The 27,271-nt window shown below is 38.7% G+C and overlaps 1 protein-coding gene across 11 annotated transcripts in view; it reads right to left on the bottom strand.

Annotated features, from left to right (window-relative positions):
* Nucleotides 1–27,271, bottom strand: part of LOC114907025 (peroxisome proliferator-activated receptor gamma) — a 215,479-nt gene that overhangs the window by 137,723 nt on the left and 50,485 nt on the right. The window lies entirely within an intron of this gene.

Here is a 27,271-nt window from a genome sequence, read left to right as displayed (position 1 = left end):
AGGATGCAAAAAACGTCTGGGTTGCAAGAAAAATTGTCTGCTCATCATTTTACTGGTTTATTTTTGTTTCACTTTTAACATATGACTTCAGTGACTGCCTGCCAACCAATGTCAGGCTTCTCAACACAGGAATCATATCCCTAGGGGTCATGTATTTTATTGAAAAGTTTCAGGGAAAATTTTAATGAGAAAATAGTTATTTATGTGTAAATAAACAGAGCAAAAAATTCACGTGATTTTAAAGATATACTATGAAACTCCTAAAAAAACTTTATACTTGTAGTACATTTCATGGCTAAAAGAACGCTATTTTTAAAAAAGAATAGACTATTTTAAAAAGCAGCTTTAGGTTTACTTAAAAATTGAGCAGAGGGCTTCCCTGGTGGCGCAGTGGTTGGGCGTCCGTCTGCCGATTCAGGGGGCACGCGTTCGTGCCCCGGTCCGGGAAGATCCCACATGCCACGGAGCGACTAGGCGTGTGGGCCATGGGCACTGGGCCTGCGCGTCCGGAGCCTGTGCTCCGCAGCGGGAGAGGCCACAACGGTGAGAGGCCCGCGTACCGCAAAAAAAAAAAGAAAAAAAAACAAAAAAAAAACATTGAGCAGAAACCACAAAGTTCTCATATACCCTTTTCCCTTTCTCCCTCCCCCGCAAACCCTGAAACACACAGTTTCCCCTATTATTAACGTGCATTTCCCCTATTATTAACACTCGTATTAGTGTGGTATGCTTGTTGACAAAACTGATGAACCAACAGTGATACATTATGATGAACTAAAACGCACAGTTTACAGTAGAATCCACTCTTTGTGTTGTTCATTCTATGGTTTTGACAAATGCGTAATGTCAAGTATCCACCATCACAGTAGCCCACAGGATGGTTTCACTGCTCTAAACACCCGACGTGCTCTACCTATTCATCCCTCCCCTCCTCCCCCGAGAACGCTGACCTTGTTGTCCTCTTCTACTAAGGGCAATTTTTGGTGGAAAAGCAGGGGAAGCACTGACCTACATCATAAATTGAAAAGTCTCTGCGTGGCATTCAAGGCCCTCCCTGACAGTCTGCCTTACTTTTTCAGTGTCATTTTCCACTCGGGATCCCAGACCTCACCCGCATTCTCATCAGTGCTGTGCTTGGGCGCATCACACGGTGTGCCCAGGGCAGACACTCTGCACCGTCTAGTCCGCTCATGGCTGTTCATGCTGCTTCCTGAAGCTGTTCACCCTCCTCCTGTCCCTCAGCACCACCCGTCAAAACTCCCGTCTGTCTTTCCCACGGTAGTGGGGAATCCCACACTGGTCCAAAAGCTACTCTCTCCATGAAACCTTCCACGAATTCTCCAACTTAAAAACACTCTCCATTCTCCGTGTTCCCACAGCACTGAGTACCTCTCTTTCCCTCTGGTATAATTATTTGGATAAGTATCTCCGCTGTTAGATTTCCAGTTCTGGAGCAAAGGACAGGGTCTTATTATTCTGTTTTCCTTTTAGACCTTATGCATAGTTGTTGTTTACTAAACGCTTGCCAACTGAATGATCATATTTTATAGGGAAGGAAAGAACAAGTATTCATTTTTCTGTGAAAATGGAAAAAATAAAGATACTTTCTCAGTGGTTTAGTTTTGCTAAGACTTAAGCTCCCCAGAAAAGATGTAATCTTCAATATCATAAATAAAATACAGTTTAAGATGTAACTCCTCCTCTCAACAACGTATACTCAGTTTTTCCCTTCTGATAATTGCAGGAGGAAGATTAGGGTACTGTAAACTTTTTCTCTACATAGAAAGGACAAAGGAAGAAAGAAAAACCGTTTGCCTCTTCATCTCTATGAAAACAAATTATCCCAGTACACACTTTCCTTCCCCTCTTTCCCTTCTCCTTGTCCTCTTACTCTGGGGCATCTTGACCTAAACAATATTACTCCACAGGGGCCGTGGTTACTGGGAGGCACAGTGGTTCCCTAGACATTTTATTTTGACTTAAAGATGGGGTCCAGGGAGCCTGCTTCTAATTTTGTCTCCAGAAAACATAAGCTACTGTTTCTGCCAAGCTGTAAGTTGAGTAGGTGTTTTTCGTGACTCCATGCAATTACTCATGAAAGAACAAATGAACAAAACGCTTGCATGGACGACAGTCCTTCTCAGGGATAAGTAACAATGTCTTAACTTTCCAGCTGGGTGAGAGAAGTGCATTACATCAGGCACATCATTAATTTCACAGCCTTTGGTGTGTTTCAAGCAGGCAGGAGTCTTGAGGCAGACACTGTGGGGAAGGACGTAATCGTGTGCCATTTACCTCAGACCTTCACCTTGGCTTTAAACTCTACGATACTCAATGAGCAGACTTCACAACACGCCAAAGTATAATGTAGTTCAAACAAAAAGACATATCATGCAAAAACACAGCAACTTCTCTCATCTGAGAGGCATCATTATTCGGGAGTATGGAAGTGGGTCAGAAAAGATGTTAAATGATAAAAATCAAGCACTAGAACTCTACAGTTTACCTTCGGGGTTCTACGTTGTCCCTTATGAAATGAAAAGAAAAACTTCTACTAGAATGTCTAGGGAAATGCTGCACCTCCTTAATAATGACATTAGCTAATATTAATGGAACCCTAAATCTCTGCTAAGTATTATACCAAATACAACGCTTGGACTGTCTCACTGAATGCTCACAACGGCCCCATGAGGTAGGTACACTTATAAATCCCCTTAAAGGAGAGGAAACTGAGGCACAGTTATGGAAATAACTTGCCTAAAACCACCCAGCTACTAAGGAGTCCAGCTAGGTTATGAACCCAGATGGTCTAAAACTCCACAGCCCGCACACGTGACTTCCTAAACTTAATACTGATTAGAAAAACAAATCTCTTCCTGATCTTCTAGTTCTATATTAAATAACAATTAATGTCGACGAAGCTTCGCTGAACACCTATCATGTGCCAGGTACAGGGGGCTGGGGATGCACTATGAAGGGTAATTTTCAAATGGAAGCTTCATTGGAGAAACATGTTAAGCTGAACAAGAGTGGGTGCAGGAAAGAGCCTTTCCTACATGTCTAAAACTTAGTAGCCCTGTTGGAAGTGACCTTAGAAAGACACTTAATCACCAATCATTTTCAATCTCTTCTCATTTGTTTCAGTTCAAGGTCATGGTACTCATAAATATTATTCATCCAGCCCCTCCTTATTGATCTATTCAAATCACTTTGCAGTGTGAACTGACCTGTGAATTTCCTAATTCCTCTCCCGTTACAAGAGCCGATATCCAGAGACAAAAATCACTCTGAAATGTCAGAGCAGAAAGGGCGTTTTGGAGATAATCTAAGCTCCCCATCTGGCAGTTGAAGAAAACCAGGCAAAGTGATGTGCTCAGGAGCTCAGGGGAAGAGGCCGAGTCCACGAGAGTCCAGGTTCTCTGTCTCCTACCCCTAGCATCCTCCGCACTGCATTACGAAGTCGTTACCATGTGTAAATACGTTGAAAAGGGGACTTTTTAATCTATACCAATTTTCACAGATCCAGACTTTTCGGTCTTAACTAACACACAGGAATGACATCAAATTTATGAAGGAAAAATGTCTCATGCAAGGAGCCATTTACTGGTTGACAAATTAGAATAAAGAAATTGGTAGTAGAATTTGTTTCTAACAAAAGTAATAAACTCCGAATTCATCAAAAGGTTTAGGGAACAGTCTCATAAAGTGAGCATCGTATCCGTCCAGGTCTTTACATAATAAATACAGATGTATGTATTTTATTTGTTTGTTTGTTCGTTGCAGGTTGCTGTTCTGAACATTAACAACTGAAGATGGAGAGCTAGTAGCGAGTTAGAAGCCCTGGGTTTGAATCCTGACCTCTTTCTTGTCAATTTTGTGATCTCTTTATCCCTAATTATCCCCATCTGTAAATAATCATACTGCCGACCTCACAGAGTTGCTGTGAAGATTCAGTTAAATGATACATGTAAAGCATCCAGCATAGGGCCAGAAAGTAAGTTCTCCATAAATGTAATTATTGGTAGTAGTGGTAACTTTTGTCACCAGAGTAACCAGAGTACTAGAATCATGTAAAAGGTAGGCTAAAAGCTCCCCAACGCTACCACTAGGGGACAGGAAAAGGAAGAAACAGCAGCAAAGTCCCATTGTTCAAAGAGGATTACGCCTAAAACAGATGTCCTGTTTTAAAGGCCTCTGCAAAAGGAGAGTCCACAGCCTCTCTGGGTTACTCATTCCAATGCTAAATTGCTCTTCTGTAGCCAGGAAAGTCTATGTTTTATCTGGCATTTCCCCAACTGTGTTATACATATGTTAATGATGTTCCTTTTAAAATAATTAAAAAGAAAAAAAATTCTCGTGGGCAAATAAACTTAGGAAATGCTAGGTGAAGCCAGTTTAAATGGGTCTATTGCAGGACTTCTTAGAATTATATGCTAATAATCCACGAGAAAATACAAGAGAGGGGAGGGTATCGCACACAACGTTTGAGGAGTTTACCATCTGATGGAACAGAGTTTGTGAAATGATGGCCTAACCTATGTTGTTGGAGTTTGTACATTTTTCTTTCATTTTCTAAACATACAGTTATCATCCTCTGCGTACTTGACCTTTACCACATGTACTTGAAAAGTTTTATTAAGTTATCCCTTAGGTTTTCTTTAACTTTAGAGTGACTAAGGGCAAGGGTTTATGTTGGTTAAAACAACGAGAGAAAGGATTTCTAACTTAAACCACAGAGAAAGGAATCACTGTAAAGACGAATGCTCTTTTTACAGAGACTATCCTAAAAGCCTCCAGGCAGGAAAAAAAAAAAAAGTCCCCTAAAAAGGGTCAGGAATCAGAATGACACTGAACTGCTCAAAAGCAGCGCGGGAAGCTAGAAAATCAACAGAGCAGTCTTTTCAAAATTCAAAGAAAAAAATTATTTCCAACTTAGAATTTTATATTCAGCCAAACCATCACTCAGGTGTAAGAGGAGAATAAAGACATTTTCAGAAATATGAGACCTCAAAAAAAAGTCACCTCCCGTGTGTTTTTCCCTAGAGTTCTACACCAGAACAAAAAGGAAACATGGGATCCAGGAAGCAAAGGATTGAGGTACAGGAGAGAGGTGGAAGGAAGACCCAGGACAACAGGTCCTGAGCAGAACCTGTTCGTTGAGAAAATGGATCAGAGGATGCCGGTGGCCTCATGAGATTCCCTGAGAAACCGCAATGCCTGAGACATGCAAATGCCCACTCTGAGGGAGAGTTTGAGAATGAACTAGTGGCAGGTATGGAGAAAAGGAACAACAGCAAAAGTGAGTAATTACTAATTAAAAAAAAAAAAGAATGATTAACTCCAGAAAAGCAAACAGCTATTCAGGGTCAGAAGTAAAACTGTAGGGCCTTCCCTGCTGGTCCAGTGGTAAAGAATCTGCCTTCCAATACAGGGGACGCGAGTTTGATCCCCCAAACGAAGCCCGCGCCCCAACACGAGAGCCCGTGAGCCACAAGCTACAGAGCCCACATTCTCTGGAGCCCACGCGCCACGACTAGACAGAAGCCTGTGTGCTGCAACGAAGACCCGATGCACCCCCCCAAAAAAGTAAAACTGCAGTATACTGTCCGGCTCAATTGTAAGCGCACTTCCAAAATTACTGCGATGTAAACACAGACAACTAATTTCACCTAAAATTACGAATAACCACACTGTGAGGGTGGGTTGCGGGAGAGGAGGAGTGTAGGTTTTGGGAAAGGGAGTGTGATGGCAAAGGGCTAAATTCTTATCTTCTGCAGCAGTCAGTCAGTGGGTAATCAACACAATTTAACAAATCGCAGTATAAGCATGTTAAACATACAGCAGTAAAAACCAGGAGACATGTGCTTTAAAAAGTTAAAAATCATTGCCTCTGAGAAGTGGGAACCAGGTGTAGGTTGAAGACTGCAGTTCTTCATTAAAAGCTTTGTACTACGATCTGACTTCTAAAACTGTGTACAAATATTACTTTGATGAAAGTAAAAATTAAGTTAAATATCTTTAAACTGCAGTATTTTCCCATGATTTCACCTAACAGAGGGAGTAAATATATTCCTTGTCTGTTTCCCAGTCCTCTTAAAAGGACTTATCATGCAATAACCTGGAAAAGTAGAGAGAATTTTAATGTAGTTTCAAGTAAAATAAAGGAGTATCAGAAAATATTTCTGATACTTGACCAACAGATGACTGTCCTTGTGACTCAAGCATTTAAAAAATAAATTCTATCAATTCATTTCTTTTCCTTCACTGGTATGATGAGTTTTAATTAGCAAAGGAAGAAAAAGACTCTGGACCCCATTAGCAGAAGTATAGTTTAATAGTAGCTAATTATTTTTAGGCACTTATCATATGACAGGCACTGTACCTTAGACCCATTACATATGTAATTTATAATTTGTTAATGTAAGTATAATTTAGAAATGTACATATAGTAATATAACTTACATATATAAATAGCCCTATGGGTTGTAAACAATTATAATTACTACCCAATAGACTGAAAACATTAGATAGAAAGAGGTAAGTGATTTGCCCAATACAACTAATAGGTATTGGAACTGGGGTTTGAATTCTGTTATGGTTTCTCTGAACAGAGAACCTCTTATTTTGGACAACAGGAATTAAGAAAAGGATAAAATTCCTTAGTGTGGAATTTTAGTGGATTCCTTAGTGTGTCATTTGTTTCTTTAATATAAGAAAATATGTTTTCATTGTGTTGTCTACTTAGACTATATTACAAACCAAAACCAGTGCTTCTGTCCTGGTGATACTCCCATCGATAGCCTTGGCAGAGGTTGAAAGCATTCTAATACGTATCTTTATATGCACATTTCTTTATAAAGAGCCAGAAGGTCTCATAGCAAATTCCCAAATTCAGACCAACAAAGGGCATATGATCAGCTTTGGAGAAGTCCATGTTAGTTTATGCTTTCTAAAAATTCATTTTCTCTTGCATGGGCCACATCTTGTATAGATAGCTTGCTTAATCCAGTCCTGAGGTATCAGGGGACAGGAAAGATGATAGGATCATGCCCTCATCCAGAATGATCGTTTCTTCTGCTACCTTAGCTGGAGATTCAAGTCCTCTTTCTCATCATGGTCAAACTAGTTCAAGGTTGGTTCTTCTGCTAAAACCACCTTCACATGTTTCTAAAAGGAGACTTACTAAAAACTAGTCAGGACTAAGGCTAAATCTGTTGAACAGTTAGTTACTCTGGTTTAGCTGAAACTCTAGCCTTGCCTAGCACACACCAGCAGCCAGCGAAGACTGGTACTTAGGTCAGAAAAAAGGAACTGGAATGTTTCCTCCTGGCCAGCTCCTTCTGCACAATTTGGTTTTGGTTTTGCAGTGACAGGGGAAGGAAAATGGGAGAGAGGAGACCGAATGGAAAGGAAAAAAATGCAAGGAATGCTCCACAAGTTTGTAGCTACTTAGAAAAGAGGGAACCACCAAAGATCTCCCAAAGGACTGTTTCTCCTTGCTTTGTCCACCCGTCAACCACTGTAAGGGACCTCCTGCAACCAGGAAGAGATAGAGTGGGTAGGTGTTTTTAAAGAAAACTTTACTACTGAAGCATCTCTAATAGCCTGAAATTATGCTAGAGGGGAAAGCTGGCCTTACTCAGAGTTGTTTAGTCTGGCAAAGTGAGTGATACACTACGCTTCTGTTTACTCTTTTGTTTTCAATTTACTGTGCCAAGCACTCTTAATGAGAAGACAATGGTCTTAAGCTATACAAACTCTGAGAACAAAAGTGTCAAAACAGATGTAGCCAGATCACTTGTGGTTATGGGATGAAGTGCAGATTTCCACTAGCTATACTGTATATTATCTTAAAACATATTGCCATGTGATATTAAAATAGCCTTAGTAAGCACTTTTCATTCTAAGTCCTCCTCCTGAGCCATTATAGCATTACCAAAAATATTCTACAAGTAAACATTTGATACAATACAACACTCATCCATGAGTTCAAAAAAACCTCTTCATTAGGAAGGGTGAGAAACTTCATTAATCTGATAAAGAACAGCTATTTAAAAAAGACAAAACAACTAAAGTAGCCATCATACTTGACAATGAAATACCTAAGCTTTCCTTCTGAGGTCAGGAATGAGATAAGGATACTGGCTATCATCAACACTGGAGATCCTATCCAATCCAACAACAACAAGACACAGAATTCGAAAAGTAGAAATAAAACTAACATTACTCACAGATGCCATGATTGTATAAAAAAAAAATAAAACCATTACAGTTAAAAGGAGAATTTAGCAAAGTTCCTGGATATAAGGTTGATGTTAAAAACTCAACTATATTTCTATAAGCCAGCAACAAACAGAAAATGACATTTTGAAATGATGTTTACAATCACATCAAAACCATCAAATACCTAGGGAAAAAAATCTAGCAAAATATGAGTACAATCTCTACGCTGAAAACTCAAAAGTATATTGAAAAAGTATCTAAATAAATGAAGGGACGTGTCATGTTCATGGACTGGAAGGCTCAGTATTATAAAGCTGTCAATCCTCCACATTTATCTATAGATTCAGAATAAATTCCAATCAAAATCCTAGCGTTTCTGCCTGGAAACTGACATGCTGAGCCTAAAATTTATGTAGAAATTTAAACGGCCAAGACTAGCCGAGGCAATCTTGAAGAGAAGAAAAATGCTGGAGGACTTATCCTACCAGATACCAGAACCAATGATAAAGCTACAGTCATTAAGACCAGGTGTTGGTTGGTGCAAAGAGAGAAAAATAGACCAATGCAAGCCCAGAATCAATGCCACGTGTAAACGGTCACCTAGTTCATGAAAAAGTGTCACTGTAGTAGGGCAAGGATAATATTTTCAATAAGCAGAGTAGGTAAACTGGGTATCCACATAGAGGAAGAAAAGGTTCAACCCCACCTTATACCACACACAAAAATCAATTTCACGTGAACTGCAGATCTCAGGGTGAAATATTAAACAAAAGAGCGTTAAAAAGAAAAACTAGGACAACGCCTTATCAACCTTGGAGTAGGCAAAGATTCATTCAACAGGATATAAAAAGCACTGACCATAAAAGAAAAATGTGATACGCTGGACTCTATTAGGATTAAAAACTGTGGTTATCAACCTTGGAGTAGGCAAAGATTCATTCAACAGGATATAAAAAGCACTGACCATAAAAGAAAAATGTGATACACTGGACTCTATTAGGATTAAAAACTGTTCATTAAGTGAATAGAAATGCAACAGAGTGGGAGAAGGTATCTGCAATACACATATTTGACAAAGGTCGCTTTAAAACCCATATCTAAAGTACCTGATATAAAAATAGGCAAAAGACTTGATCAGGTACTTTGCAAAAGAAGATAGCCAAATGGACAACAAATATTTTAAAAGGTGCTTAACTTTACAGGCATCAGAGAAAGGGAAATAAAAATTAGAAACAAAAATTACAAGATGATACCACCACTTACCCACCAGAGTGATAAAATGAAAAAGATAGAAAATGCCAAGAACCAGGAAAGATGTGGAGTGAATGAAACACTCAGACACTGCTGGTGGAGGTATACACTGGTACAGCCGCATTCAGAACCGTTTGGTAGTGACTCAAGGCTGAACACGCCCTACAGCCCAAGTATGTATCTAACAAAATGTGTATACTTGTTCACTGAAAGACCAATACGAGAGCGCTCACAGTTGTACTGTTTGCAATACTGAAAACCACCTGAATGCCCATCATCAGTAGGGTAGGAAGATATATTGTGATATATTCGCACAGTGAAATACCATATAGTAATGAGAATGAAGGGCAATTACACTCAATAACGTGATTAATCTAACAAACAAGTACTGAGCAAAAGAATCCAGATACAAAAGAGTAAACCATGTATGATTCTACTTACATAAAATTCAAAAACAGGCAAAGCTAATCTTTGGGTTAGAAATTAGAATAGTCAGAGAGCTTCTGGAATGCTGGTATTGTTCTCTTCTTTATCTGGGTGCAAATTACACAAGTATGTTCATTTGTGAAATGATTTACACATTTTCTCTAATAAAAAGGTTAAATAAGAGAGATGTTTCATACGGGTCCGGGAAGTCGGGGTTGATAGAAGGAAACGTTAAGACCAACTACATAGCCAGCAAAAACTCTTCCATTTGTATTACAAAGGATTGGTGTAGAATTTCCAGGGCACTCATTTGACAATTTTCCTAGTCAGAAGTTATAAAGCAGTATTGAAATGAATCTTAGTAAACTACCTATTTTTTAAACTGGCTTCCGTGTACAATAAAGGCTAGATACATATTTAACCAAGGTTCTCAAATCAGTGTAAACAAGGCAGGTAAAAATTCACAGGGTGCACACTTCATCCTAAGGAATGAGTATTAGAAGTTATGTTTTTGCTTTAGATATGCTTGGCCTATTCTGTCTTACGAGAACCCTGTATTTTTTTTTAAACAATGCAGGAAATCTTTTTCCAAAAACTAATGCCTACATTAGGAGTCCCGTGTTTGGGAAGTTAATGTGCTTGGAACAGTTGAGTTGTCTTTTGAGACATTCCATTTAAGTGAAATAAATCAACAGGTTAAATCCAAACTACCAATTTTATGCTAACTATTTAACTCTTCTCTGTATCAACAATCTATTTTACAAACCTTGTTTCTTACAAGAGTCATTATATTTTACTATGGTGTTTCTCTTCCCAAAACTTTTCCTTGTTTTACTTTTCTTGGGCATTTTTCTTTCTCAACATCTTAACCTCAGTACATGCTCAGTCAGCAATACAAAACCAAAACCACCTCAAGTCAAGATAACCAATGACCTAAAACTATGTACAAGGTATTTTTCAGGCCCCACAAGAAATACATTATAATGTAGTTCTTGAGCTCGAAAAGTTACCAAGATGAAAGATGTCTGATAACAGAAGAAAGTACAGAGAAAATAAGTGCTCTAAAAACATCGAGGAGACAGAGACTCACACATTCTGAAATAATCAGGGATATCGACTCGGTAGAGACGGGTTTTGAATTATGAGGGCCCAGTGGAGTGATTGGGATTTGGATTATTACTGATAAAGATATTCCAAGGAAAAGATACTTGTCTCCATCATCCAGCATGGCCCTTCTATGACCTGAGTTTATTTAAGCAATAGTAACAAAATGAATATAACACCAAAGAGGATTAGATTTCATATAGGACAGACACTTGCAAATTGGATTGGTTTCTCCTGGTCAGTTGTTTGTACCTTGTAATTGGCTAGAGGTGTGTTGTATCAACGGCAAAGAGATTTCTTCGTAAATGGGAAACATTTCTATGTGAACCTGGCCATAATTAACTCAAACTCACACCTTTGGATCTTTTTAGCATCATACTTTAATCAACTAAGCAAACTTGCCCGGTCTACATAATAGGTTTTTAATTTTTTTTTTGGCAGTGCGGCATGTGGGATCTTAGTTCCCCGATCAGGGACTGAACCTGGGCCCTCAGCAGTGAGAACACAGAATCCTAACCACTGGGACGCCAGGCAATTACCAATAGGTCTTTAATTTTTAAAACTAAACTAAAGGCAGGGTTTTAGGTAAAGTGTAAGACAATAGTAAAATAATATCCAATTACCTTACATTAAAAATATTTAATTGCTAACGCAAAGCAAAAAAAAAAAAAGAATAATGGATATTTTACATTCTCCAAAAAAGTAAGGGGAGCCATCGTGTTCATATGTCTGGAACATGTGAAGGATATCAGAACTTCTGTTCTGTTACTAAGTTTTGTCACTGGCTCTTTGCCAAAACAAGAAATTGAACCTTGGTTTCTTTCTTCTAGAACTATGATTAATAATAAGTATCTTTTAGATAATATCTAAATATTCCGAAAAAAATTCTAAGGAAAAGATTGGAAGAGAGTAAGAAGTAACTCTGACCTAATTAACTATGGAAATAGAAAACTTTTGATACTATGGATAATGAAAATCTGTATTATCCCAAAGTGTAACTTCCGTTTTAGAGGTGAGAAGACACAACATTTGTTGAATACTGATTACGTACCAGACACTGCTCTAAGTGCTTTATATATTGGATATTAGTTACTTAACCAAGTAAGGTACTCTTCTGCTAGCAAATAAGCCTCTTGAGGTTCAAACGAATACTGAAGTATCAAAAGGTAGGCAGACTTGAAAAGAAGCCAGGCATTTGGATAATTCACAAACTTATAACATTCAAATTAATATTCAACTAATGATATTCAAACCAATGGAGGGCCATGGTGCAAATAACTCTAAATAACAGGTAATTCAAAATATATTTGTACCTGGTTTTTAGCATATACTGAATACTGTTGCTTATATTAACATCAGTTTTAGAATATTATTCAGTGTACACTAAACTTTTGTTTTTATACACTAAACAGATTCCAGTGCCTGAACTCAGGAGAAGTACAGCAAGGGATCAGCATGGTCTTAATAAGTCAGCAAGAACTTATTAGTTACCTATTACGTGTTAGATACTGGTGGAATATAGGAGAGAATAAAACTTGGATCTTATCCTCAGTGACTATATAATTTGGCTTAGGTAATATATAAAACAGAAAACAATATCAGGCGGTCTCCAATTAAGGCCTAAATACTGTGATACAGACCAAAAATGATAGAGGATTTTATTCTTTCATTTAACAAGTATTACTGAGCCCCTCTATTCACCGAGCATGTTCTAGGCAGTTGGGATGTAGCAGTGGGTGAGCAAACTAGACAAAGATCTCTGTCCTCACGGCGTTAATGTGCTAGTGAGATAAAACGGACAACAAACAATAAATATGGGCTTCCCTGGTGGTACGGTGGTTAAGAATCCGCCTGCCAGTGCAGGGGACACAGGTTTGAGCCCTGGTCCGGGAGGATTGCCGCGGAGCAACTAAGCCCGTGCACCACAACTACTGAGCCTGCACTCTAGAGCCCGGGAGCCACAAGTACTGAGCCCACGTGCCACAACTACTGAAGCCCCTGCGCCTACAGCCTGTGCTCCGCAACAGGAGAAGCCAGCGCAGTAAGTCTGAGCACCGCAACAGAAGGTAGCCCCCGCTCGCCGCAACTAGAGAAAGCCCGCGTGCAGCAACGAAGACCCAACACAGCCAAAAATAAATAAGTAAATAAATTTTAAAAAAAATAAATAAAATAAACAATAAAAACGATGAACAAATAAATTATATGGCAGGCTAGAAGTTGAGGACTGCTTAGAAATAAGCAAATGTAGAGCGGGGGGAGCGGAAGGGCAGTGGGGAGGACAGATAATTCAACAGGGGATCAAGGCAGTTCTCACTCGAAGGTGAGAGCTGGGCAGTGATTAGAAGCAGCTGAAAGTCAGCCAAGATGTCAGAGGAAGAGGGTTCCCAGAAGGCGCAAGAACTCGAGTGAAAGCACTAAGGCAGGAGCAAGTATGAAACATGGGAGGAACGGCAAGGAGGCCAGTGTGTCTGGAGAGCGGGGAGGGGGGGACGCTGACGGCATGGGGTGTAGGGCTTATGTGTCAGGAGAAGTGGAGTGACTGCAGGGTTGTGAGCAGAGGGACAGACCTGACTTCCATTTTAACGTGATCCCTCTGGATGCTGGGTTGAGACTAGGTTGTTGGGGGCAGAGGCAGGAAAACCTGTCAAGAGACTGGGATAGCCCTCCAGGCAAGGGACAGTGGGTAGCCTGTATCAGATGCTGGCAGTGGAGTGGGGAGAAGACACATATTCCTGCAGGGGAGAGGGAGAGCGATTAACGGTAAGGTATTCAGAGGGCAGACATTACTTGAACCTGACCTTGAAGGACAGAGAGAATTGGAACAGGAGGAAGAATTAGGAGAGGCGTTCCAGGACATGTTAGTTTTGGAGGCAAGAGTGAGTGTGGCTTGTTCTTGGGACAATGATGTTAGTCTAATAAGAGCATGGCAGGCCAGTCTCTGGGGTGTGGAGGGAAATAAGGTACATGAGGTGGAACCAGAATACAAAGAGCTCTGAATGCCAGTGTTCACACTGGTGCCTTGTATATATTGCAGGTGCTCAACACGTATTAGAAAACGGGTAAGAAAGACAGGCTTTTAGGACCACTTATCTGGCAGATTGGATTGGCTGGCTGAGAGTTTCTCATTTAGCTCAGCTAGAAGGCCATACAGAAATCCTGGCATGAGGTAATGAGGCATAATTTACATGTAGGTGATTGACAGTTGGCTGTTTTAAATCTTTCTAATGCAAACCATTCGCCACTTGTGGGAACCTCAATCTTGTGTTGGCAATCCCTTACTCAAAAAAAAAAAATTACGTGGGTCTCAAAAACTGTGTTCTCAAGCAGCCACGTGATCTTAATTCCCAGGTTATAAAAGTTGAATAGCAGTTGCTATCAAATACATGTGCAATGTCTGTGTCTCTAAATTAGTTACAGGTGCAAAATTGTCTACCAAAAACGTGAATCTCGTAGAGCTTTATAGAAACTAACTCCCACTCAGACGAGTCTGATTCATTTTCCACCACATATCTTCACAAATACTCAACAGTGGTAGGTGGACACGAGGCATCTTCTGGACAACTTTCTAATGCCGAATTCAGGGTATCCGAAGGAAGCTAAAATAATAGGCACTTTGTGTCTGTTCTGTTGACTGAATATAACTAAGAAATCTACTGTGGTCAGATTTCCTCTGACACAAAGAATACATACCTTACTAAGAGCTATGATGATTTCAGAATTTCCTCCAGCTCATCTCATTCAAGGTGTAAGTGAGAATGCTGACAAAGGTCATAATCTATGACGACCTCTATCAGAGGTATAAAAACTGTTCTTCACTTAACGACCCCTGTTTTACACTGCAATTAACAGTTTATATGGATAATTGCTGTCGGGTAGCAATTCATCATACGGAGAACATGATGATCTAAGGCAATTTTCATTGTCAGAAGAAAACATAATCATCGCTCTCATTTAGGCACAAAGAATGACTTAACTTTTGGATATTCAATCTTTTCATGGATAAACGTTAATAAAAGTGGGAGGTAATTCCCCCGTTTAAAAACATCGGACATGATGCTTTCTCTACGTCTGATCATTTCCTTACCAAAACATTCACGGGAGCTCATGCAGAGGCCTCGTCTCACTCAAAACTGCCACTTGCTTTGATTCCTAAGGAATCCTGCTGATTTCCCCACCATGTTCCTTAAAATGCTTCACATTTAGGATATTATATGTCTTCCATTCTATCCACAAGTGATTAATACTACAAGGCCAGGCCAATAAACTCTATACAGGCTGTCCGGTGTGCTTTTGCAACTACTGTGTCATTTAATCCTCACAATAGCCCTGTGTTTTCTGTTAATATATGTGCAAACAGAGGGTAGAGAGGACAAGTGACTTGCTTAAATTCACACAGAAAGTATGTGGCCAAGACAAGTTCAGGAGTTACATTCCCTGATACTACATGGGTCCCCTCAAACTTCTGGAAAGGTAAAGACTTGGGTCAATTATCTAAACGCTTCCAAGTACATAGCTGCCTGGAGTCACACAGCCACAGTTTGTCTCCCTCAATAGAAATGGCGGCCAATCAATCACTCACTCCTCTCTCAGGAGAGACTCTCATTTCAAAGAATCCTCTATTGCAGCATTTGTCATGTCTCTAAGGCGCACTTCCATTGCTCAACCAGCTCCAAAGGACAAGCGTGTCATCATCTTTCAATGCTCTGGTGCAACAATTTAAAATTAGAGAATTCACACAGGACTGAGTCTGGCACTAAAAGTGGGAGGCATATTCAGCTTAAGTTTATGGAGCTTCCCTTCAACCTTGCCAATTTCTCTAGTGGAAATGGTTTCAGAGCCAGCATGGGGTTACTTGGGGTTCCTTGAAAAGCTCATGATGAAAACAGAAAGGGAAATAAGATAAAGAGAGTCACAGTGATGATGAAGCCCAGGAAAACGTATAGAAGTCCCCTTTGGGCACAGTGGCTGCACACAGTGGAGGTTTTAGTTTCATGAATGGGACCAATATGGCTGGACATCTGGATCATTCACACTCAACGAGCCACTCTGTCTTCAGTAGCAGCACTCAGCTCCTTGCAACATCCCTATTCCCCTTTGCCTGTGATACAGATGAATTCCTGTATTGAGGCCAAGTACCTAATCTCTGCAGTGTTTCACCTCTGCTGGCCTCAATTAGCTAACGATGACCAGATTCCCAATTTGTTTTCAAGTTTGTTTTGGCAACTGTGGAGTATTTAGTGGTCACCTACAAAATATAGACGCTTACAATCACAGGTCTTTGGCCTTAAGGAACTCATATTTTTAACAGAAAAACATTTACGAATAAGGAGTAATCAGAGACCATATAACGCAATGGTTAAACGACTGGCACAATATATAATTTCTTAACTGCTAATAATTCTATTCTGCACCATGTTAATGAAGAAGAAAAGTACTGGGTTATTCTTTTGAAGGGGATTTGAGAGTCAAACAAATTAAACCCAGGGAAAATTCAAGGCATAAAAATAATGAGATTAGCACAGGATGAAAACTAACTTGAAACCCATAACTATCCCTTACCATAAACAGCACTTGCCCCGGTTAACCTAAAACATTTGTTGTACTGCATTCTGGACATACCCTTTTCAAACAGACAAAACTATCAAATTTTGACTCAAGAATTATTCTACGGTATAGCTAGGACATTCTGCCCTGATGCAGCATAAACGAAAAACCGGAGAAAGATAGCAATACTTCTTATGGCTTATAGAAAAACAGAGTAACAGACTTTTATATAATATAATGAAACTAAACTCCTATTTAAGAGACTCAGATGATAGAAACATACATTGAGTCCAGTCATCATAAGAAAACGAAATGGTATTTCATGAAATATTTTCTCTTAATTTTTAAAAAGCTTGATGTTTTAAAAATTTGTGATCGATATGTTCAAAGTTCAGGCTTCCAGAAAAACTGAAAATCAAAATGTAAAGCCATGCATTTCAACAATTAAGCAACTTAATGCTTTAGCGCCTGTATTGTAAAACGTGAATCAGACTAGTTAACACAACCTATTTTTATGTGGCATCTGTGAGAAGAAAATGCCCAGAAATACATACAAAACAGTACAAAACAGAATCAGCTGTGCTAATACACTCCAGTAGAAGGAGCTACAGAAATAAGAACTTACATCTTGCAACGGCCAAGAAAGGAATACTGAAAATGAAGTATCGGAATCTTTCATAACCGAACAAAAGTAATAATCATTTACTTAGCATACGATAGGCATTAGGGGCATCATTTTCTTTATGTGTAAAATGCAACACTTAGACCTTCTCAAGGTCCCCGCACGATTCTACAAAGCCTTAGGCACTATGCTTCACACCCTAAGAAATATAAAGAAGAACACAACTTGGTCCTACACTCAGGAACCTTACAATTCTTTGGGACAGATAAAATGTACATGCAAGTATCTAGATTTCAAAATAGAGCAGAAACGTGCAAAGAGTACTTTAAGATGAATAAATGCTGTGAGAGGGATAAACACTGCTATGAGAGACAGGTAACACAGAAGGCTACAAGCAGGAAAGTGACTCTTCAGGTATTCTAAAAAGACCTTAGGTATTTGGGGGAAACATATATAAACTCAGGAAATAAAAATAAATAGGTGGATGGACCTAGAGACTGTCATACAGAGTGAAGTAAGTCAGCAAGAGAAAAACAAATATCGCATATTAGCGCATATATGTGGAATCTAGAAAAATCGTACAGGTGAACCTGTTTGCAAGGCAGAAATAAGAGACACAGACACAGAGAACAAACGTATGGACACCAAGGTGGGAAAGGGGAGGGTGGGATGAATTGGGAGATTGGGATTGACATATATACACTATTACGTATAAAATAACTAATGAGAACCTGTTGTATAGCATAGGGGACTCTACTCAGTGCTCTGTGGTGACCTAAATGGGAAGGAAATCCAAAAAAGAGGGGATATATGTATCCATATAGCTGGTTCACTGTACAGCAGAAACTAACACAACATTGTAAAACAACTATACCCCAATTTAAAAAAATGAATAGGATTTTTAAAAATATAAATATACCTTTAATGCTTAAAATTCAGGACATAGGAGTCATGCACAGAGATAAAATAAGGATTAATTTAGGTTTTCTAAGAAGTTCTAAATATGCTTATAAGTGAACACAGTAGTAGCAAACGAAGCATCAAAATACTGAACTATACACATCATTGTATTAGAACAAACATAACTTGGAAAACAAACTACAAGAACAATTTCACCCTTCCATGATGCCCGAAGTATCCCAACAGCCGTATCTGGAATTCACTTTACCTTGTGAAGTGCTTGCAGACAGTGTGTCCGCGAAGGAATCACTCTCTGGGTCAATAAGAGAATCTCCCAGAGTTTCACCCATCACAGCATGGAACAGGAGTTTGCTGTGATTCACACTGATATTTGTCTATTTCTTGCAAAAGTCCAATCCGTTAAAAGAAAAAGATTTGTGGTAGTAGAACTTGTGAACGCACCAATGAGTCAAGACATCAGTTTCCAAATATTTGGGGGAGGTGGGAATAAATTCACAAAGGACCAGGCCTGAATTGGCTGGCACCCTCCTGTTGGAGACCAGCTGTGACAGAATGTTGTGTCATAATCTTGTTCACTGCTTTGGCAAGACTTGGTACATTACAAGGAAAACATTGCCACACCGTCTCGCCAGTGACCCTCATGTTCCGTGTCTTGTGAGGGGCGCAAGCGAGCAGCAGTACAGTATTTAGAACTCTTGGAGCAAAGAGATTTTTCAATATTCAATTGCTTCTTAAACGGAAAGCTCTACATCTCTGGGTTATGAAATAAACTTACTTGGACAAAGCGTTTTTCTGTCTGCCAATCCCTGGTTGAATCTATAATCACATTATCTGATATCTGAAGAAAACATCTGAATTCAAGAATGTGATCATATTTTAAAATTTGCTATCAGCTACTAAAATGTTCTAAGGTATTTATTCTACTACTTTGTAAAGTATGTAAAAAATGATGCTGAAAGCTATCCAAATTCCATAAAATTAAAGAGTTAAGAGACTGGAGGCAGGTCCAGCTATGGCTTAGATTTTGTGTATCAGGGTCTGCTTTTTGAAAACTTAATTATTAAGTTTATCCCTCAATAGCAAATACCTCAGCTGATGTCTGAACATCGGTTAATGCTGAAACAATAAATTCCCTACCATAATGAAAAAAGTGGAGTTCTCCCTGAGAGGAATAATGCATTACCAGAAAAAAAAAAAAAAAAGCGGACTTACACTGATAGGTTGGCGAGGAATTGTGGTCAGTTTTGTAATCAGGAAAAAGCTGGCTTCTTGCTCAAGGCCTTTGCCCTTTTTGGCAAAGAGAAACACTAGCTGCGCCAAACCTCAATGTGGGAGCAGGCCTCCTCCTGTCACATAAGTGGCCTCATAGAACTGCAGTGACTTATGGATTTAAAAAGATGCCCCACATAGGGCAGTATATCAGGTGGCAACAAATCTCTGAACACACTCATCCCAATATTCCCCAAGTGGAAGAAATACATATCTGATTCATCTACATTGAGTAACTAGTCATCCTGCAAGGGACTTCCTTGTTAGTCATGGAGCAACAGCTCAGTGGGAAGAACACTTAACTGGGTCTCCACAGTGCAGAATAAAGTGTAGAGTTGGGCAATTACGTAGTGTATAAACCTTTAAAAACCAAAAAACCTTTATTAAGGTAATTCAAGTTAAAGCAAGGTTCTTTTTTTTTTAACATCTTTATTGGAGTATAATTGCTTTACACTGTTGTGTTAGTTGCTGCTGTATAACAAAGTGAATCAGCTGTATATATATATATATATATATATATATATATATATATATCCCCATATCCCCTCCCTCTTGCGTCTCCCTCCCACCCTCCCTACCCCACCCCTCTAGGTGGTCTCAAAGCACCGAGCTGATCTCCCTGTGCTATGCAGCTGCTTCCCACTAGTAAAGCAAGTTTCTTGACAGTCCAAATGACTGGGGGAATTATAGTTGCGTAGAACTAGTTTTTTCTATATTCACTTTGAATTCTCCATAAAGGAGTTTCTCTTTTCCTCTCAATGGGAAATTTCACACAATGACATATTTAAAGGTGTGTTAATCCAAGATTCTTGGTTGAATTTATGATAGATAAAAATAAATGATTAAAGTCAAGAACATTTTCCTTCTTGTTAATAAAACAGAACAAAATTTTAAGCCCCATTCTGCCTACAGATACTCCTACTCAATGTCCCAAGATGTGTTTGAGTCTGAAAGGCAAATTTCAGCTTTATTCCTATTAAGCGGCAGTATCTCACCCAATTCCCTATCATCACCTCATTCTTGCCTTCCGATTCCAAAGTCTCTCTAATTTTATTTATTTATTTATTGCGGTACGTGGGCCTCCCACCGCTGTGGCCTCTCCTGCTGCGGAGCACAGGCTCCGGAAGCACAAGCTCAGCGGCCATGGCTCACGGGCCCAGCCGCTCCGCGGCATGTGGGACCTTCCCAGACCGGGGCACGAACCCGTGTCCCCTGCATCGGCAGGCGGACTCTCAACCACTGCGCCACCAGGGAAGTCCCTCTCTAATTTTAAAAAAATGAACAAGTTTATTAAAATGTTCTTAAGATTATGATAGATTATAAGAATGATAAAGTTTGCAGAATGATAGCCATTTTTGAGTGAGAGAAGCCCTTTGTGGTCTAAGGCTCTATTAATACGATGAGAAAATGAGGCCCCTAAATGACAAGTGAATTCTCCAGGTTGAATAGCTAGGGAGGGGCACAGCCGGAACTTGAATCTAACTCTCAGGCCAGTTTACTATTGGCCTTCACCAACTCCCACTCTTACAAGTGTCTAAATCACTGCTTTTAATAAATCAGGTGCAACAGGGATAGAGTATAGGGTGACTTCAGGGGAAAATATGTTAACTCTTTCAAGGAACATCAATGAGTAACTGTGTTATTCACTTTTCAGTATCTATGGCTATGGAGGGGGTGTGGGGAGTTTCTCAATGCCCTTCTTTCTCTCATTCCCACATTTCCTCAGTGACCATGTAGCTCATTCATGCCACATAATTCTACCTGAGGATCGTCTTAGTTTTGTTTCTGAGGCTGACAGTATCATCTAGTTCTCGAGTTCTGTAGTATTCATTCTTTCCAGCGATCATCAAAGGGACTAATTTCTGGATTCTTCACCTACTGTTACTTCTATTCTTTTTTTTTTTTCTTCTCAGACACCATTCAACTTGGCCTATGTCCTGTGTCACTAGAACTTGTAAGCCTCTAATAGTTCTGACAGCGTGCTTCAACTATTCAAACATAAAATTATTTTTAACAGCTAATTATTCCATAGCACCTGAATCTAATACTACCGACTCTTACAGCACCACAATCTGTCAACCCTTCTCCCGTAGACGATATTACTTGAAAGCAAAAACCTGACCTATTCACTGTTTTCCATTCATTTATTTATTCAACAAATATTTATTGGCAATATATCACACTATATTGGCAGGCGTGGAGCTAGGTGCTGGCTTGATGAACAAGATGGATGTGTTCTTATATGGTGGAGTTTAAAAAGTCAGTAGACAAAAATTGCAGTTTTAATAGAGCCTGGCACATAGCAGGAGCAATAAGTGTTGCTTAAACTCTTGACAACATATCAAGCAATATAGAAAGTACCCCAAGTTACTAACAAAATACTTACATAATATAGATCGTTTAATCATATTTGTTATGTTAGTGATCATGTTCTGTCCTATCACACCGTAGCACTGGGTCACTTAAGAAACAACTTGCTCACAAATTAAAATGGACAAAAATAAACTGAGCCAATCTCATTTGTATCTAATTACACAGCTGTTTTGTGCTTAGATATTGAAAAGGCATTACATTTTATTTTACAGCTATGCACTCATGCATCCCTCAGATGTTCATGAAATACCTACTAAGTGCCAGGTATTATTCTAGGCATAGGAGACAATACATTCATAAGCCAAGGTTCCTATCCTCAGTGAGTTCACATTTAACTATATTTATCAAAATTATCCAAATATACCTAAAAGAGTGATAGTTTAGCTTACTTAACATTGAAGGTCAATTAGCATGTGCTGATACATAAATAATATATTTACTTACCGTTACCATCAGACAACACAGTATGTGATCACCAGAAAATTTATGAGAGTTTCGACATGCACGTGAATTTCTTTATCTTCAAGGTCTTAAGATTCCCCCAGTATCTTATTCTTTATAATATCAAAATTTGAAGGATATTATAATAAGATGCATAAAAGAGCATGCCGGTGAATGGGACTGTTATGTAAGGTCTTGGAGCTTTAGACCATGTCTAGGTGTTTTGTACACCAACTGGTTATCAGCACTTTGCATTGATACCTCTAGAGGTACTGAAGGGTACCTCTATATAGAAGTCTATTGCCTTCCATCCTATGGGGAACCCCCTTTGAAGGATAGTCCTTGGTAACTTTCCAGAGTCAGGAGGAGTGGGAGAAGGCCACCTTCCTTATGCAATTGCACAAAAGCTAACCCAGCTTCCTCTATTGAGGAATGTTGGGTTTTGTGCCATGTAGAGGTGAGAAGAAGATCGTCTCCCCTTGGACTTTGATGACATAGCGGTACGGATGTGATTGTGGGTACGGTACACACCATCAGCAGGAGGAAAAATGGGGATAATCAGGAATGATGATATAAGGGGAGGATGAAAAGCTTAATGCTATCCTAGTTTATGACATTAAAAAAAATGGACAATTTGGTATTTGAGAAGGCTACTCTTCAGTATTTGGTCTTCAATACTATTTATGAAACTGTCTTTGACCAAAAGAATCTGAATATTACTCAGCCAAAATACTCCCAAAATTTTAGTACATTTAGAGAAGGCAACTAGAGTAATAACAGCTATAAATGATTCCATGATAAAAAGTAAGAGAATGTCTAAAAATGTATAATTAACAAAATCATGGTATTATATCTATATGAAGTTTTATAAAAAGTATTATTCAGTGTTTAGAATGATTTACATCAAATATTCCCATACAATAGAATATTTTTCATGTCACATTACTCTCGAAAACTAATTAAAACCTTGCTCTTTTTTTATCGAGGTAACATTAGCTGATAACGTTATATAAGTTTCACGTGTACAACACTATGTTTCCACTTCTGTATACACTATAGCATGCTCACCGCCAAAAGTCTAGTTTTCTATCTGTCACCATACAGTTGACCCCCTTTACCCATTTTGCCCTCCCCTCAACCTCCTTTTCCCTCTGGTAACCACCAAACTGTTCTCTGAATCTATGTAAAACCCTGTTTTGGGGGGCTATAAGTTAAATTTAGATTAAATTTCATTAATGAAATTTCATTCTCTAGATTGAATTTGAATTTGAAAAACTGCTTTAATTGCTTTCTTTTCCTTTTCTGTAAAACAAGCTATGTTAGTACAAGTGAGAATGGTGCATATAGTATTCTTTTCTTTTGCTATAGCCCCATTTAAAAACTTGCTTCATTTCATGCTACAAGCGCCATGACCACTCACCTTAGGTCCTAAAAGGTCAGGAGCTCCCTCCCTAATACCTGTGAGCATCCCTCAGGCCCTGCACAGTGTCCCTAGTTGGCATAAAGCGTGTGTTTATTGCTTTTGTTGCTGATGAGAACGATGAGAGGACAGCTGCCTGACACATCTGTCTCACACGGATCATTCAAGGAGTTCAGACACCTCAGGAACTGACAACACCTTCAATTTTCTTCTTGTTCTGAAAAGACTGACATTTCCCGATGGTCCTCCAAAGAAAGCCACATAACTGTCAACAACCAGAATGGCTACTGAAAAGCTCACTTCCCCCTGCCCAGGACTGCTGTCTTTTCCCAGTGCAACTAAAGTTGGCTCAGAACCCCACCTTCTACTGGGGGGGTGCATAAATTCAGGGTTTCTCCATAGTCACAGGGAACACAACGTGGGAGAAATGGTGTTCCAGTGGGACACATCCTGAATCCTAACATGTAAATTCTACCACAAACAAACAATCCTGTAACCTAACATGTAAAGAACAAACAATCCTGTATCCTAACATGTAAATTCTACCACAACCATCCCAGCAAGCCCAGGATTCCCACGGAAAGAGACAAAGGAAGGCTGCCATTGATCACACCTGGGTCATTTTTTTTGAAGGTACAATCCATTCTTCTTTAATCAAAAACTGTAATTTGGTTCAGAATTGCAAACAGTAACATATTTTCTCTACAGGATTAATATTTTAAGCTAATAAACCATTTTGATTGAAAGAAAATTAACTTGAAATGATGTTAGCTTGTAGCCAATAACTCCAGCAGATGTGTATTTGGCATTTTAAAAGGTCTTCTTCACCCTGAAGCAATGTAATCTATGGAAAAACACACTGAAACTGGAGCCAGAAAACCTAGGTTTTAGGTTCTTATATGGGTTCAGACTTGTGTCAACTCTTTGGGTTCACACTTCTCATCTCTAGAATGAGAAAGTCTTTCTGCAAAACTGAATAATCCTTTAAGTCCTTTGGGTTCTAATGTGGAAATACTTACCAGTATGCCTGTAATTCATTTATTTAAAGTGTAATGGAAATTCTGTATACTGTATTCTTATTCATGTTCTAATCCCGAGTTACTTCTTCCTTTTCATACCCGGTGGCTAATTAGGTACAGCATGAAAGGCACTTTTATCTGGAAACTTCCTTTTTTTTTTTTCCCCCTTCAAAAGTTAACTTGCTTGTAATACCTGAAAAAAAACAAAAAACAAAAAAACAACCCTAACCTGTCTAACCACTTTCTAGGGATCAACTAGACACTTTTCAAGTCATTATACCTTTGAACCAAAGACATACCACCTAAACTATGTTAACCTGTGTTTGCAATGTAATATTTGAAATTCTCCAGCAATTTGGTTTCTAAGCATAATAAAATACCATGGGTGATATTATCAAATGACCCAAATCTAAGTTGTGGGAAATCCCAAACTTCTATAACATGTATCTTCTTCATTGTTCAGATTTTATCAATTAATTTTTCAACATCAGTTATATGGAGATTCCCTAGGTAAGATATCCCATCATGGGTGAACCACACTAAAACCCCACAATCCTAAAGCAAGCTTAGAGCCACAGAGCTACAGGCAAGTTTAGTTTATGTAGAATAAGCAATTTACCAGTTTTGTGACTGTCCTAAAGGAAATACAAGGACTTTTCAGATCACAGACTCATATAACTTAATACTAGGGAGATTAATATATTCAAACTCTTAATTTTTTACAAGGAAAATGGGTTCCAGAGAAATCAAATGATTTGCCCAAGGAATTACTCAGATAATTAGTAGCAGACTTTGAGCTAGAAATCAGGTTTCTTCATTCCCAGTCCAAAGCTCCAAACTGTGCTCTATCTCATTAAAATGATGCAATAAAACGTTCAAGTAAATTGTTCTAATCAATTTTTCTTAATGCCAACAATCATGTTAGAAGTCTATCAGCACGAAAGCATTTGTACTATGTGAGTCACTTAATTTGGAGGATTCACCCCTGGGAATGCCATAGTTGATCACAGAGTTTAGAGACAGTGCTTTTCACAAAGGAAGTGCTCAATAACAACTTGGTAATTAAAAATTGGTGATATCTGATCAATCAATTCAGGAATCCATTCTGCTGACAAATGTCCTTTTGCCTCATGCTTAGCCTTCATGAGTCATCCTAGCAGGCTGGGGTGCTTCTGGTACAAATAGTCGTGCTTTCTATTGACATAGTTCCTCTAACGAAAATAATAAAATTACTGTGTGAAAATTTCTACTGTGAGGTATTCATACTATAATTTTTTAAAAGTACCTTAAAGCTGTACTGTGTTTTCATCTATATTGAAATTCGCAATGATGCTGGGAGGTCCTTTAAAGCAAAACAAGAAAATAACAGCAGCTCTTGAATAGAGCTTCGATGTGGAACCTGGTAATGGTTTTTGGCTATAGAGTTAATCTTTATTTTTCTATCAATTCTCTAACGGCTATCATAAATAAAATGGTTCTATTATTGCTAAGTGAACTTTTAAAATTCCTACTTGTTTTTGAAGATTCCATACTCTACTTATATACCGTTTCTTTGTGAAACATACTTATGCTCGTAAAACATATTTAAGAGCAACAGGGGTGTCAGCTGATGACTTATTATTTTGTTAAACAAGTTGTCATGTGTAAGATTTAAATTTTTGATGATAAGAATTCATAATATTATAATTTTGAAAGCCCACTCTGCTCCAGGCACTGATTTATTTAAATCATCTTCAATTCTCACAACCTCTCTTTTAGATGAGAAAACAGAGGCTTGGAGAGATAAAGTGACATGCCGAAAGCAAAAACGCTTGTAAAGTGACAGAGTTTGAATTCAAACGCTCTGTTTGACTCTTTACAACATGTTGACTAAAGACAAATAGACAAAACTTTACAGACAAAACCCACTGTCAGATGTTTTTGAAAGATACTAAATTGTTTTCTAGTCTTTTCACCTTTCTTCCTCAATGGAAACACTTTATTTTAATTTTCCTTAAAGGACAGAAAACACTGTTGCTTGTCTATATGAAAACTTTTTTTATTTTTAAGTACGTTTTATTTTTACAGAACCAATCCACATTCATTGTTGAAAATTTAAAAATACAGACTGGTAAAAATAAAATCATTGTATTTCTACTACTCAGAGATTATCACTGTTGAACTGTTAGGGTTCATCTAACTGGATCTTTTTCTGGGCATATGTATGATCATAAGTAAATATATGTGTACACATATGTACCTATACACATAGTATTTGTGCTTTTTAGTAAAAATGAGATATGGCACTTACTGGTGGTAACCTGCTTTTTATAGTCTGTAATCTCCATCTTTCCATTTTAGTAAAGTTTCATTTCAAACAATACCCAGTCCATATTTAAGTTTCCCCAGTTGACCCCAAATGTTCTTTATAACTGGTTTGTTCCAAACCTGAATCTCACCCAAGACGTTGATATCCGTTTGGCTGTATGTCCCTTAAGTCTTTTAAAATCTAGTATAGCCATGCTCCCCCACCCCTGGCTTGCCTTAATTTTAAGGCCACTGACTAACTGAAAAGATCAGACCAGTTTATCACGTAGAATGTCTCACCCTGTGGATTTGTCTGACTGTTTTCTTGTAGGATCATTTAGCTTGCTTCTCTATCCCCATGTTTCCCACAAG

The sequence above is a fragment of the Monodon monoceros genome, unplaced genomic scaffold (assembly GCF_005190385.1).
Source record: "Monodon monoceros isolate NGI ecotype Baffin Bay Population unplaced genomic scaffold, NGI_Narwhal_1 Super_Scaffold_3, whole genome shotgun sequence".
Classification (NCBI taxonomy): Eukaryota; Metazoa; Chordata; class Mammalia; order Artiodactyla; family Monodontidae; genus Monodon; species Monodon monoceros.
Note: the sequence above shows the minus strand (reverse complement) of the source record. Positions and strands in the feature narration are given on the sequence as shown.